Source organism: Berghia stephanieae, chromosome 8, assembly GCF_034508935.2.
Source record: "Berghia stephanieae isolate SIO BIC M18660-M18661 chromosome 8, UCSD_Bste_1.3, whole genome shotgun sequence".
In the NCBI taxonomy this organism is placed as follows: domain Eukaryota; kingdom Metazoa; phylum Mollusca; class Gastropoda; order Nudibranchia; family Aeolidiidae; genus Berghia; species Berghia stephanieae.
The window spans coordinates 15,968,080-15,984,187 of NC_088367.1; the positions used below are offsets into that span (position 1 = coordinate 15,968,080).

Sequence of the window (16,108 nt, forward strand, 5' to 3'; positions counted from 1 at the left end):
TTCTAATTCTAGGATCAAAGTTCATCTCCAGGAGAGTTTCCCATAGTTTCTCATGATTAACACAATCAAAAGCTTTCGAATAGTCTATAAAACAAGGGAGGGTAGAAATGCAAAAATATTTTCTCATCAAGATTTCGATGGTTGTCTCTCTTTGACTGTTTCGCTTTATCACTTCTGACAATTTCGCGCCAACAACTAAGAGCCAATCATGAGTGAGCAGGGTCATACTGCGAGGTCAGCGTGTCTAACTCAAAACATGGATGATTGTAAACAGTAGGCTAAACAGTAGTGCCAGATTAATTTCCAAGAACAAGAAGCCCATTAATATCAATAACTTTTTAACTTGATCAGTAAGTATGGTTGTTTTACTTATAAACTGTTTTTAACTAATGTAAAAGTTAACACATGATAAATTGAATGCATTCCAAACTGACACTGAATCTTTTGACTGAGGACCGAGGAGGGGATCAGAATCAGTGATTCGTGATGCAAACCATCAGCAGATACCCACTTCCCATTTATTTATATTTCTTATGACAAACTGATAGAGAAAGAAGTGAATTTATTAAGATACGAACATACATAATACAGTAGCAGTAGTATGCTTGACAAACATATAGAGTTAACTTTCTATCTCAGAACCTGTGCTTTAGGCTTGATTGGCTTGATAGACCCTACTGTACTGTATTCCTGTATATCATTCTACTGAAGATTGATTAAAGACAGGGGGGTGTCGGAGATTTTATAAATATAGCCGGATCTCTGTACTATTGCAGACATGTCTACCATTACGAAAAATTCGAGGATTTACGAAATTTTGGCTCCAATTTCAGTACTACATATTATTATTGAAAATATAAGATGATGCTAGACTAGGCTTTATAATTTCAAAGATTTTGAAGTGTTCTTTAACTTTAATCATCCTTGTGAGGGAAAATTATTGATTTTTAAAGTAAACTAAAGCCACTACAATTTTTGTCTCCTAAGAACTACGAGTTTTTAAAGAGTTCAAGTAGCAGGTCTGAATATTGTTTCATTTTGTGAGTCATACTATGACAACCTTTCAGAAAAACCTGGGTCAATGGTCAATTCCTTGTTTGCTTGTTTTGTTTGTTTTTTTTGGTTTGTTTTTGCTTGATTTTGTTGACAAATTTCAGAACTTCTGTGGACCTTCCGCAGATTCGTCGAGGTAGCTTCACTTTATATTGTTATTTTACTGTGGATCTTTTGTTAGACATTTATTCAGGTAATTTATTAATTCAATCTGTCAATTTTTAGTAGTACAAACCTTGATTGATTGGTGAAAGTTTAAAATTTCCTAATATAAACATTGTTTTGGTTCCCCGCCGCCATTGTTGTTGAACTATTGAAGTACTTTTTTTCTATTAAGGTTAGCTTGAGGTCCCAGTGCTTTTGTTTTGTTTTTTTTAATTAGGGTTATAGGTCGTTGTAAAGGTTTGTTGTTCCTATTAGGGTTAGTTAAAGGCACTGGAGTTTATATTTTTCTTAGTTAAAGAAATATTTGGGTTGTTTCCCTTAGCTCGAGGAATGTGCGGAAGGCCTCCTAAAATTTATTTTCCATTAAAGATTTCATCGCTTATCAAATTAATGTTTTCTTTCAATGCGCCAAAATGAAAATAAATCTGAAGCTTTTATAAGCTGAAGAGTCAAAGGGCATGGCAAGACACATGTCACGAATCCACGATTTCTAAATTTTAGTTTGAGATGATCAAAGAGGTTTTATTGTCATGTATATTTGACTTCATTGTTTTTTGTTTTTGGCTGAAGAAGGCTTTTGTGTTATGTCGGCTTGATTTAGATACAGAAAATTAATTTTATAGTTATAGTCAAATTATTTTCAAAATTTTTTTTAATAGAGCATTTGTATAGCGTAATATCCAGTAAAAGTGCTCAAATTACAACAGCCAACAGCGCCACTTAACATGTACGAGGATGCATAAGCCTGTTAGGCGATATTACATATTTTTTCCAGCAGAGACAATGCAGTTAACGGCCATGTGTTCATTTTACAACTGAGTACCTCTCTTACATAGCCCGGCAAAGGTGCCATTCCAGTAGCGTCCCAAACATCATATTTTTATTCTCTCTTTTCCTCTGGCACTTCCTATTCCCTTTATTTCTCATCATCATTGACATATCATCAGTGTCTGCTCAGTTGTTTTTATATTATTGAAAAGAATTATATCTCAACACAAGACTCCAGCGTGAATAACTTCTTTTAGGCAATGATGGATGTCTAAAAAATTGGCCTCAAATTGAACAGTTGATTTCCTATGTCTTTCAGACAAAATGAAATTTGCACATTTTTAATTAAAATGGAATTTTGTTTGAATATTTTAAATAGATTGGATTTATTTATTATTACTAGACATAATATTGTTATTGAGTATTTTACAATTCTATTTAAGCTCCATATGATGGAAGTGTATATTTAATACATAAGCGAAAGCGTAAAAAGCCTGATACATTTCCTGGGCTACTGCGAAAGGATGAAAATTAAAATGTTTAAATTACCTCTCTTTTTGGCATACTTAGAGTTCCTGATCACCCAGTTGGTAGAGATCTCTCTTCACAAATTATCATTGATAAATTATCATTGGCATTGGTCTGGGGTTCAGTCAACATTGTTTTTGTTTTATATGAATATAACTTAGTCCTTTAGAGCCATACGTGGTGGGGATCCTGACCTCCCATAGTGGGCAGGGAGGTACATGCTGTGTCTTCTATCCCCCCATACCCGTTTTCCAAGTGTTTCCTGTCATTGTCTTGGAATGAGATTTCTTAGTTTTGTCCTGACCCTTGTCTGAGTTCCATGGCTGGGAGGGAAACAGTCGAATGTATAGTTATAGTTTTGGGAGATATTTTTTTCGTTGTAAATCATCTCTCTGTTATGCATTGTATTATGTTTAGTTTACATATTATATTATATGATTTTTAAACATTTGAGTGTATTCCTCTTAGTTGGGACCTGTGCTTGTGTCTGGATAAGACTTTTAGTGATCTCAACTAAGTACTTTGATAGTGTGCTCTTGGAATCTACACATGTTTCCTATTTGAACCAATTCCCCTTTGTCTTACCTTTTCTTAGGTGGTTTAATTGTAATTCTAGAACTTTTTACTATCCCATTATCTTCCGTTTTACTGGCACTGATATGACCTTAATGTGTTGCAAGCGCCTTAAAAACAAAAACAACTTTAAGCCATATAATATGAAGCTGGAGATTTCCTGATTTCTGTAGTATTAGATGGACAGTACCTATAATTATTGCTTTTCTACTGATTGATTACTGTGCTAGTCTTAGCTACCATAATATATCTGTCTGTCAATCGGAGGGGTTCGGTTAGAAGTCAAACCTTAAACTGCACACAGAATTAATATAGATTCCTTTGCCTTCTGGTCTTGTGCTGTTTAAACAAACAAACAAAAAATGGGATAGTCAAGATTATTAAAATTGGGTCTGGATATATCTTATTCGAAAAAATGAAGTTTCCTCACATGCAAGGGGGAAAATCCCAAGATTTCACATTTCTAAGCATTGTGTTGGGGTTTGTTGTTTGGTTGTTTGTTTTTTCTTTGTTTGTTTGTTGTTGTTTTTTTTTTTGTATTTTGGATGGTTGGCACACTTTTGAATTTCACATTTTTGCCAAACGTGAGGCTAAGTAGAGGGAATATATATAGTTTCTCCATCTGTAAAAAAATATTTTAAAATGATCAGAACTCGTATTTCTGAACAATATCATTTTTTTGTCATCATTGACATTGTACCAGTTTGAAGTGATGAGTTACATTTCGTACTAAAGGACAATCCAATTCTTTCAGTTTTAATTTTTTAAATAGTTAACATGCTTTAGAATTGCACATTGTGGCAAGAATGGTTAACACTGTGTTTTTGTTTTATTTGGGGCCCCCTCCCTCCTTTACGTTGCAAGTGAACTCAGTCGATACAAATGTGATTTTTTTTCTTCTTGTATTTTTCCTTTTGCTTTGTCTGGGTCTATTTCATGGACCTTTTTTACGGATATTTATCCTACAGAAGCTTCCACATTTTTCTTTTCTTTTCTTTTTTTTTTAAATTTCATTTCACTATTTCCTCTTTCTTGTCAAAGATTCTGATTGAACAAAAGTTACGGTCACTTTTGGATGAGTTCGTAAATTTTGCCGCCAAATGTTTTCGTCAGTCCTCCCGAATCCTTCCATCCGTATTAAGAGCCCATCCCCCTTTATTATTGCGCCCTTTTAAACTGATTAACTGTCGTAATCTGGTAAATCTCGTATTTGAAAAGTTGGCCAGAAAACTCGCGAATTCCCAGGTTTCACAGTTTGTTTGGTTTTTTGGTTTTTTTTTGCCAATATGAGGGTCATTTAAATCAATCGATATTTGAAGGACGAGCGCCTCTTGTGTTCTTTAACCCCTCATGCCCGAACAGAGATTATAATATTGTTAAATTATGCGAACTACACATGGGTTACACATAATATAGGCATGCGTGTATTTAAAGTATTCATCAGCTTTACCCGTCATCAATCGGACCAACATCGAAAATCGTGTGTAACCTTAAACGCTTATAGATAGTTCGAAGTTGACGTCACTCGGGTCTTTGTTATTGTTTTTTGCCATCCGCGTTTATGAGTAATTCTCACTAAACTGTATTTTACTGAGGATAACCGATCATCGTTAAACAAAGTTTAGTGTGTTGGTCCGTTATACTTCCGGATGGCGATGCTGTGAACTCCTTAGCCAAGCGCATGCTATCTATAGAAAGAACGAAGTTGACGTCATTCAGTTCCTTGTTATTGTTTTTTTTTTTCCCATGTTTATGAGTAATTCTCACTAAACTGTATTAACCAGATTATACATGCTCAAGCTTACTCATGGTTTTGTTTGTTGGTCCCTTATATTTCCGAATGGCAATGTTATGAGGTTCTTAACCAAGCGCACAGCATCTATATTCTGATGGAGGTAATCCAGTGAGATATAGATAGTATGCGCTTGGCTAAGAAGCTCACAACATTGCCATCCGGAAGTATAACGGACCAACACACAAAACTATTTGTAACCATGAACGTTTTTATAGTCTGGTTGATACAATTTAGTGGGAATTACTCATAAACGCGGATGGCAAAAAAACAATAACAAAGACCCGAGTGACGTCAACTTCATTCTATATATATAATCAACCAACTAATCTAAAAACAATAACAAACAACATTGTGACGCCAACTTCATTTATTCTATTGTTAGTTAACAACCAGCTGTGTGCGTATGTTTGTGTGTTTACGCATATGCTTTTTTAAAAAATAAATAGAGGGTGAAAGGGGGGGGGGGGGGGGGGGGGGGTTTAGTGAGCGGGCAAGGGTTTTAATATAGGTATAGATTTTTATATGTGTTTCTTTAAATTTTCTTACTTACATTACCCGCATTTACCAGTTGCCGAACACACAAAAAATGTATGTGTTATTTTGTGGTTTATAGAAGGAACGCAACTGACCTCACTCAGCTCTTTGTTATTGTTTTTATACGGCATTTTGGTGATTACTTCTCATTAAATTATATCAATCAAGACTATAGATAGAATGCGCTTGGCCGAGGAGTTCACAACATTGCCATCCGGAAGTATAACGGACCAACACACAAACTCTGTGTAACCATGAACTTTTATAGTCTGGTTAATACGGTGTAGTGAGAACAACTCACAAACGCGGATGGCAAAAACAATAACAAAGGCCTGAGTGACGTCATCTGCATACTATCTATAGATAGTTCGAAGATGACGTCACTCAGGCCTTTGTTATTGTTTTTGCCATCCGCGTTTGTGAGGTGTTCTCACTAAACTGTATTAACCAGACTATAAAAGTTCATGGTTACACAGAGTTTGTGTGTTGGTCCGTTATACTTCCGGATGACAATGTTGTGAACTCCTTGGCCAACCGCATTCTATCTCTCGACGGTCACGCGTACATACAGTTTGTGTGTTATATCCGACTGGCGGATGGTGTGAGTATTTAACTAAACGCATAGCATCAACATTAGATTTCATCTCGGAGAATGAAGTAAAGAAAGCTGAACACATTTGTGGCTGTTCAAAAACGACAACAAACACCATGATTTGACGTCATCCACTCTGTTACTGTAATCGATAATTTTTTTCAAGATTAAAAAAAAAAAAACAAGAACATAAACAGAGAGAGAAGGGAAAAAAAAAGTTAGCATTGAATCCGTGTTGTAGTTTTTTTTTAAATACATAACTGCGGTTTTAACCTCCATTCCACACGTGCAACTGATTCTCTCGTTGATTTTCAACAGCAGTTAGTTGACGACGGTGTTTATGCCAGTGATTTTTATAGCTGGTTGCACTTGCATTTGACCGGTTGCCAAATTCCAGTACCTGTTTGGTTTTGTATAATATGTTAAAAAAAAAAAAAAAAAGCATACATGTAAATAAAAAAAGTATTTAAAAAAAAACCAGGTAAATAGATAAAGATAATTTTTTTTAATTTTTGCTCTCGCCTTTGGGAGGGGATGAATGCATTTACCATAATATGTGAAAAACCTACGGTTGTCCTACTTACTGAATGGTAAATACAAAACGACTCATGATATCTCTTTAAACTTGAGCTTGAGCTTTTATATAGCGCAATATCCACTAAACGTGCTCAAAGCGCTTTACAAGGGGTCCCTAAACAACAGCAACGCTTAGCATGTAGAACGAGACATGACGCCTGGTTAGGCGATATTGCATTTTTTTTTTCGGACAGAGACAACGCTGTTAACGGCCAGGTACTCATTTTACACCTGAGTACGGTGAGAGAGTGTGAGTAAAGAGTCTTTTCCAAGGACTCAACTATGCGCCAAGCGAGGCTCGAACCCAGGACCTTCCAATCCGAAAGCGAGTGTCATACCACTAGAGCTATGGCTTACTATAGAAGGCCTTTGACTAGACCACATAGCCGCATATCCCAGTGTATCAATCTGGAAAGAATTTGAAATTGACGTCACTCATCTCTTTGTGACTGTTTATTTTTATTTTTTTACCTCCCGTTGGATGATTAGTACCCACTAAAATATTGATGCTGTAAAATACTCGCAACATCCACCAGCCGGATATAACGTACCAACACACAAAACTATGCGTAACTTTAAACGTTTATCGTCTGATTGATATGATTTAGTGCGAACTAATCATTAAGGTGACAGTCTAAAAACAATAACAAAGAGAGTTTTTGCCAAGGTTCACTCACTCACTTACTCACTCACTCAATCCCATGACCGGATGGTGTCGGGGGGACTTGTGTGAAGCAGAAGTTACAGTCTTCCTGCATGCCTGCCTGTTGCTAGCCCTATGTAGCAGCTCCGGAACCGACATATCAGTCCATTCTTTTATATTGTCCAGCCACATCTTCCTTTGGCACCCTCTTCTGCGCTTGCCAAGATTAGGGTCATTTAAATCGATCAATATTTTAAGGTCGAGTTTTCTGACCAACTTTTTTTTATACGAGTTTTTCCAAAGTACTACGGCAATTAATTAGTTTAACTCTCTCTCTCTCTCTCTCTCTCTCTCTCTCTCTCTCTCTCTCTCTCTCTCTCTCTCTCTCTCTCTCTCTCTCTCGTCCCTCTTTCTCCATAATACGTCGCTCACCGTTTCAAAACAGTATTATGTCGGGATTATAATGTATGGATGACGAACATAATATTATAATTTATTGTCAAAAACGTGATTGTTGTTTGGTCACGATTTTATGTTTTATTTGGGAGATCGGACTATTTCACGCTTCTTGCTGTCTTGACTATAAAATCCCTGTTTGATATAATATGGTTTACATTGGGGGTCCTGATAGTTCAGTTAGTAGAACACTCGAACTCGGGTGCAGTCGAGATTTTTTTTCTTTTCTGACCCCTTTGTCCAACCAGCAGTGATTTAGTTGCTGGGTCTGTTAGATCTGGCGGGAAGAACTAGCGTTATATCCAAAGGATTGCTATTGTCCGTTTCACGCCATAGAAACTGGGATAAACACCGGCTCCACGGGCCTCTTGGCTCTTAAAGACTACTCCCCCCCCCCCCCCCCCCCGACATTATTCATTTCGAGGCGAAGGACACATAATATATGTGGCTCACTTCATAAAACAGTTTTATGTCGGAGTGATATCGATTTTGGTAACAGAATTTGTATTTAAAAATATGATAGCATCAATAAGTTAAGTTTCTTATAACGTTGCTGGAAAGAATGAATATCGGTTTCATAAGGTTCATAAACCCTTTTTTTTTTTTTTTACATTTCTGATCAGTTTTACTTTATATTATTCATTGCTGGTGATTTTCCTCGGATCCGCGGAAATCCGCGATTTTGATGTCAGAGTATGAGTTTTCTTCTTTAAAAAAAATATTACATTTCCCCCAATCAGTTGTACTGATAACGAGAGACTTGGATGTGTGGTGGAACAAATAGGTGCCCTTTCCTACTTTCCAGCAGTTGAGCTAAGGTTTCAATGATATTTTATTAACCAATTTCTCTAAAAAAAAAAATGGAGGTTAATGCATTGAAAATGGGGGTTTGCGACAATTGTTCAAAATTTTCTTCCATTTTCACCAGTAGTCACTATCAGCTCTTATTATTCACTCTTAAGATCGTTGGTATCCGCTTCATCCCATCCCGACATACTTACTATTACTCCTTGTTTGACATGGTGGGTAACATATTATACGGTTCAGTTGTTTACTTAATTCGATTGTCGTCGTCTCTTGCTATATTTTATTTGATACATTTGTGACCTATTGTCTCAAAACAGTATTATGTCGGAACGAACCAGATGCTTAAAAGCCGAATTTAATACTAAAACTGGTCACAAATATACATTGTTGGCATTAGCACCCTAAAATATGGTATCCACTCTCCTCAATAATACATACAAACTCAGCACAAGTCTGATATTTCTGGCTATAAAATCATTTTTCACCATCGTAACCATCCCGACTTAATACCGTATTGAGGCGAAGGGTCACATTTTATACTTGCTAGAAGTCGGCCATGGTAGGATGTAAGGCTAAGGCGTTTGAAGTAACACTCGATGGTTTACTCGGAATTTGCACAAGTTTCTCCCCTCATCAACCTCATTTTTAAATTATTTTTTTTTTTACCTTTTATAAATATTGTGTATCTAATCTTTTCTTTTTCTTTGTTTTTTTTTTTTTTTTTTTAATTATTTTTGGTTCTTTAATCTATCCCTCATTGCGGTCTCCATTTCAGTGGCGCATAGATCAAAATATCCCATGGCAAACTGCCCCCCACCCAAATACACACTCTCTCTCTCTCTCTCTCTCTCTCTCTCTCTCTCTCTCTCTCTCTCTCTCTCTCTCTCTCTCTCTCTCTCTCTCTCTCTGTGTGTGTGTGTGTGTGTGTGTGTGTGTTTAATTGATTTTGTTTAATTCGATTAGTCGTTTGTTATGCTCAAATATGATGAGTGGTGGGATGCATACTTGTTTTTGATGATGCCAAATGAAGTAGATATTATAAATGTCGGTATTCTGGCGTTCTCTAACACAATACTTTTTAAAATTCTTTCTTTCTTTCTTATATTTATTTTTTTTTTTTTTTGGACATGTAAAGGACCCACGTTACGGATGGGGGGGGGGGGGGGGGGGGGGGTGTACTTTTAAATAATTCTTTATTTTTAAAAAACAATTTTTTTTTTTTTTTGGGGGGGGGGGGGGGTTTGTTTTTTTGTCTTCAGTGAAGTAGAAAGAAAGTAGTTTCACCAGTTTTTCAGGGTTGATTGATGAAAAATAATCCTGTTACGCACTAACAGTCTAGATAGTATCAAAAGAAGAGTAGAAATAACCTCTCAAAGAGTCGAAAAATTATGGAGAAAATTGATACTGTTTGTCCGAACTTTCTTGGCTCATTTAAATAGGTATTGGTGATTTGATATCGGTAACAGGTCCTATCCTCGGTTTTTGAATTAGTTTTCATTGTTCAACTCAGAAAATATGTTGAAAAGGAAATATATTCATAGTTGTTTTGTTGGGTTTTTTTTTGTTGTTTTTTTTTTCTTTGGAAAGTGGGGGGGGGGGGGGGGGGGGGGTGAATGTCACGAAATTGACCTTTTTTGCAGCCTCATATCGATCGATCTCAGATTGGAGATTTGATTGGAAGACTGGTTAATCATCTTGGTTGATTTATATTTGCAATTTAAGATATGGTGTTTAGCCAGAAAAAACTATGATGTTTTGTCAAGTGTTGTTAGTCGACAGTAATGTTATGAGATATTTTTTTAAGATTAACATTTGTGCAGCGCAATATGAAAAATGAGCATTATGTAGCGATTTTTTAATTTATTTATATTTGCAATTTAAAATATGGTGTTTAGCCATAATAAAACTATGATGTGTTGTCTTGTTAGTCGACAGTAGTGTTATGGGATATTTTTTTAAAAATTAACATTTATGCAGAGCAATATGAAAAATGAGCATTTGTTTGTGGAGCGACATTTCCACTTACCGTGTCCAAAGCCTTTTACAAGGGGTCCCTAACCAAAAACAACTCTTTAACTCACTCAACCCTAACACCGACTATATCCGTAGCTTACCCGTGTTACTTTTACCCCATGCCTATTTATTACATTTTTCGGAGATTAATTATAGGCATAGTATCAAAGCTAATGTTCTTAATTTTTACATGTTGATGGGAGTTAAATAAAACTATCTATGCACATGCTCATTTTTTAATACATTTTTTTATTTTGAAAAGTAGCAAAAATCTCTAGGGTTGAGTAAGTTAACATGTAGGACGAGACATCAGGCCCGTAAACGACGTTAATTTATTATTTATTATTTTTTCGCAACAGATACAGCAATATTAGCATTTTACACAGTGAGAGAGTGTGAGAACAAAGCCTTTTTTTTTTTCAAAGGACTCAACTTTGCTCCGCCCAGAGCGGGACTCGAACCCGGGACCTAGCGGTCCGAGAGCGAAATGAAACGCAACACCGCATGATATTAGTATGACAAAGTGATGTTCATGATCTTAATGATACGGTTTTATCACGTTATGCCCCTGTTTTAAAACTTTTAATATCCCGCTCACGTCCATAACACATTCGCCGGCCCAGGTGGGCTCCACCCGTAATCCGTCTCTAAATGAGTGTTTTAAAAAATGTCTTGTCGACGTCAGTGTGGGGCTTCGGTTGTATTCAGAATGGACATAGGAGTAGGTGGCTGCGGGATTGAGAATCTAATTTGTTTTTTGTTTGTTTGGGTTTTTTTAAAACTTGAACCTATCCCTTATGTCGTATATCTATTTCTTTCCCCGAGAATGCTTTAGGCGCTGATAATTTGTTTGAAGCATTTGTTTAACTTCAAATCTCATTTTTGTTTTTCGTACCTTTTTCCTACATTGCGTGAGCGTTGATCTTATTCTTGATAAATTAAAAGTGTCATTAGCGCCGTTATGCTATAAGAGCTGTGAAACAAAAGCCGTGTGGCTTTTGTATAGATACTAACGAAAGAGTGAAAATGGAGAGGCTTCTTATAGGAACGATACAGACAATGGACGTTTCGGGAACAAACCCTTCGTCAGCACAACAATACACAAATTAGATAAAAGTAAAATGCAAAATAACTTGTATCGTCTTTACTCAATGGTAGTTGCAGTATTCATATCCAACCACCATTAAGTACAGATGATACAAGCTGTTTTGCAATTTACTTTATTTTATTTGTTTTCCATGTTAAGTTGCGTATTGTTGTGCTGACGAAGGGTTTGGGTTCTCATTTTACACCTGAGTGCGGTGAGTGTGGCGTAAAAAGACTTCTCCAAAAGGACCTCGGCGTCCACAGCGGGACTCGAACCAGAGACTTACATAGATCAGAAGCCAAGTGGCATACCATAAGACCACCATAAGCACACAAAGCCAGATAGATATCTTTTAAGATTCTAAAGGTGATAACAAATCTTTTATTAAAAGCATAAGTAGAATCTTAGCCCGGCTGAGCTCCACCCGAGCCTTTCAACTTTAAAACTCTTCTTGTCATAGCATAATTTATCATTATGCATTAAAAAAAAAAAGAAAGAAAGAAATTAACCCTTTGCAGTCGGCAATTAGTTATACTCTAATCTGCCACCAACTTTTTAGTCAGTCACAGTCAATAAAGGTTGTGCCGCATCGTAGCTATATTATATTGCGCTCATCGTGAAAACATGTACTTATTTGCAGGTCTGATAACCCAAATATTATGTCTGGGCTCATTTGTTGTTATGGATATTAGATGCTTACTTTCAAACCGATGCAATTTATATTGTTCATTACAACAATGTTAATGCAGGCCCATAATTGCGTTCGGCTATCAGACCTGTTAATATGTACACATCGCCTCGGCATAATAAGATAGTTGTAACAAGATAATTGCAATTTACGAAATCGCACGAGTCCTGGGTTTTAAAAAAAATGATAATAATAAATAACTCGCCGTGAGAAGGTTAATATAAAATGTAGTTCTGCGCTGATCTCACATTAATAGACTGGTATAGGGAAATTCTATTCATTCGTTCCACCATTTGCACTCGTTGCCGCCTCGCTTCGTTTGTACAAGAACAACTATCTCTCTCTGGCTATCAAAAAAAAGCTATGCCAGCTTTTACTTCTACTTCTACACCTCGCGTTTTGTAGAACAAAAAAAAAAAAAAAGGAAAAGAAAAGAAAAGAAAAAAATCCCACAAAAATATTAAAAAGAAGACTGCTTTAAACTCGCTGTCTTTGTCCCTTTTTTTCCCTCCCCCACCCACCCAGTCGTTCATCCCCCATCTAGCCTGCCCTCTTCTTTCTCCCATTTCTCGGTTTGTCCCACATTTTCTTTTATATTTCAAAAGAGTTGCCAGCTGGGATTACCTGTTTTAAGCCAAAATAATTGCTTTGAGATAGAGACCAAATTCGTAGTTATTTTATGCTGCTTATTACTTTTCTATATTACGTTTTATCCTGGACCGGTCTGGAATTTAAAAAAAAAATAGTTTGTTTTCTTTTTGTTCTGTTTTTTTTTTTAATGGCTGAAAACATATTTACCGCGTTGCGATTGGAACTGTTCCTATGTTTGAATTATTAAACTTAGCTTCTCAATGCCATAACAACATCAACAACAACAAAAAATAGATTGTTCACATAGCTTTCACTCAATGTTCGATTCATTTCCCCATTTTGTAGTAATATCTTAGAGGTTCGTCCACTTGGCCGTATCAGTTTTGGGAATTTATATCAAATTGAAGGTCATTGAAATAGTTTTGTGAAGTGAAAGTTATCTGGTCTCTTCTTGTATATGTATCTACGATCCATCCATCCATCCATCCATCCATCCATCCATCCATCCATCCATCCATCCATCAATAAATACGCATGTCTATTTATCTATAAATTCCAATCTCGAGTCATACCATTAAAAATTCCAATTGAAAAACTAGTGTGGGAGAGAAACGTGTCTCATCTTTTGGCCAAAAGAAATGACCAATCCGACAACCGTGCTTGTCCTTCCAGTATGGAATAATGATATGTTTTCAAAGAATGAAGCGAGGGAGAAGCGGGAGGAGGGGGGGGGGGGGGTAGAACATGGAGAGGAGGAAGGGGAAAAATAATAGTTAAAACGAATAGCGAATCAGGAACGTATACGGGGTATGAGGTCGTTGTCAATCTAGGGCTCTTTGGGATCGCGATATTCTGGAATGAGACTCTTCATATCCCTTTTCAGGCGGGGTTTTAATCTACTCTAACAAAACTTTTTCACATGGAGCGGGATTTACACAAGCTATAGCCCAGGGCCGTCAAAGATGTAGTCTTCAATAGTCATATTATGCACTCGCGGATAAGCGTGGGTCAAAGATCCGATTCCGATATGAAAAAGGAAAAAAAAAACCACAATTATTTGCATTGATTAATTACACAAAAAACAAGACGCGTCCATCCTTCTTGACAGTCCAAACGTGAACGGACAGTCGCGTGATTCTTCATGTGTCACCCACTTCGGAATTGGGGTACGAGGTAGAGTAAGGGATTTCACCAGCACGGTCCGAGGCTCACTAAATTGCTATGAACCACTTGAAAATATCCGTATATTCATTGTCGATATAGTGTGTCCTATTTTTAATTATCAGATGTCACCCAGATGTTCTTAATTATTAAAGTTGAGCTCAAAAGCATACGCGCAAGTTGACAAAATTAGAAAGTTTCTCAACATAATTAAATAAGGGTTTTGATGAACCAAATACAGTGACTCAGTCACAAGGCATTCATTCTATTCCTGATACTGAACCTAGTAATCTAGTTGTATAGAAACTTCGAGACACCGAGTGAAGTAACAAGTGTAAAGATTTATTAACAAGAGAGTAGCACAAGCGCAGAAGATTTAGCATTTTTTTTTCAAACCCAAAAACCACAATGATGTTGGGAAATGGGCGGAATGATTTAAGTCAAGATGGTGTTTTATACTGGATAGAAAACGAGTCGCCTGGAGGGCATTCAATTCATCCATTTGAAATATCAAAGATTTTTGCCAACCAAGACAGATGTTGCTCAAAAAGCTTCTTCCCCAAACGGGCTAATGGTAGAAAATATTGCAGAGAATGGTTAATATAGTATCTGGCAACTTGCCGTATAAGCTCTTTCATCTGATCGACCTTGTGATTGGCGCCACACTACATCCAAATTTAGTTCGAAGTCCTGAAAACTCAGAACGCCATAGATTAACATAGGTTACTCATCTTACAATAAATAAAACAGGGTTCGACAATTGACTGCCACCATAAGAGATACAAGATAGCCTACTGTATAGTGGTTCGCCTATAGGAGGCGATAAGGAAACGGTTGGTTTTCTGCGCAATGGCAGTTATCTCAGATTAGTTTGAACATTTAACAAAATGTGATCCTATTCTTGCAAGCCATATAAAAAAGATTTACCCCTTCCACCACGCGGCGCCATTAGGTACCGTCGCCTCGGCATTCCATAAGGGGATGTAGATAATCCATCAAACAAGATGTCAGATGTCAACAGGAATCACACCCTGTTGTCAAGGGAACAAAAGGCGAAGTGCCTGGTGCGGATCTCGAACCCAAGACATTCCAGGTCACAGTGCAATGCATTAACCACTCTGCCATTTCGCCATATAAAATAATTTGGGAACAAAGGATCAGATGTCACACACATCATATCTTTAAAAAAACTAATAATATGTGATAATTACATTAAAATTATAGCACATGGCTAAGTAAGAGACCCATTCTTGAATGGTTTATGAAATGCCCGGTTTATTCGTAGATGCATTTCTAGACCAGTCCCATATTCATATTGTGCGGCTATGTGGTCTTGCTTTCGGATCGGAAGGTACTGGGTTCGAGCCTCGCTCGGCGCATACTTGAGTCCTTGGAGAAGGCACTTTACTCACATTCTCTCACCGCACTCAGGTGTAAAATGAGTACCTGGCCGTTAACAGCGTGTCTCTGTCCGAAAAAAATTATAACATCGCCTAACAGGCGTCATGTCCCGTCCTAAATGTCAAATATTGCTGTTGGCCAGGGACCCCCTGTAAAGCGCGTTGAGCACATTTAGTGGATATTCCGCTATATAAAAGCTAAATTTAATTTTTTTTTTTTAAATATTGATCAGTTCACGGTTAATGTAAGGCAGACCTGCCTACTTGAACAATTTTTTTTAATCGTAAGAGATAAGTTCTTAAGAGATTTTTAAAAAAATAGTAGTCGCTATAGTTGTCTTTATAAATCAACAATTTAAACATTTAAATTGTGTAGTCTGTATACCTATCATTCATTTTTCAATAAGATTTTATGACTTTGATATGCTCATGAATGCATGAAATTGGGTCCTTCTTCTTCTTCTTCTTCTTCTTCTTCGTTCCTCTGATGGACATCTATGGCTGCAGTCCGATATCTGCTATGAAGTCTGTGGTCCGCTTTAGGTCCTCAGCCTCACCATAGAAAATTGGGTCCGAAATTTCGTAATTCTACGAATATTTCGTAATAGTTGGCAGGACTGGTAAAGCGTGTTTTACTAAATGGTGAAAATCACCTTTGGGTTCAGTGAACCTATATTT

At 36.8% G+C, this 16,108-nt stretch overlaps 1 protein-coding gene across 1 annotated transcript in view; it reads left to right on the plus strand.

Annotated features, from left to right (window-relative positions):
* Positions 1-224: 224 nt before the first annotated feature.
* The window catches only part of LOC144978250 (uncharacterized), a 165,347-nt gene continuing 149,463 nt past the window's right edge, over positions 225-16,108 (plus strand). The window contains exon 1 of the mRNA XM_078924083.1: positions 225-350. The gene's annotated coding sequence lies outside the window, so the exon portion shown is untranslated. The remainder of the gene's footprint in view (positions 351-16,108) is intronic.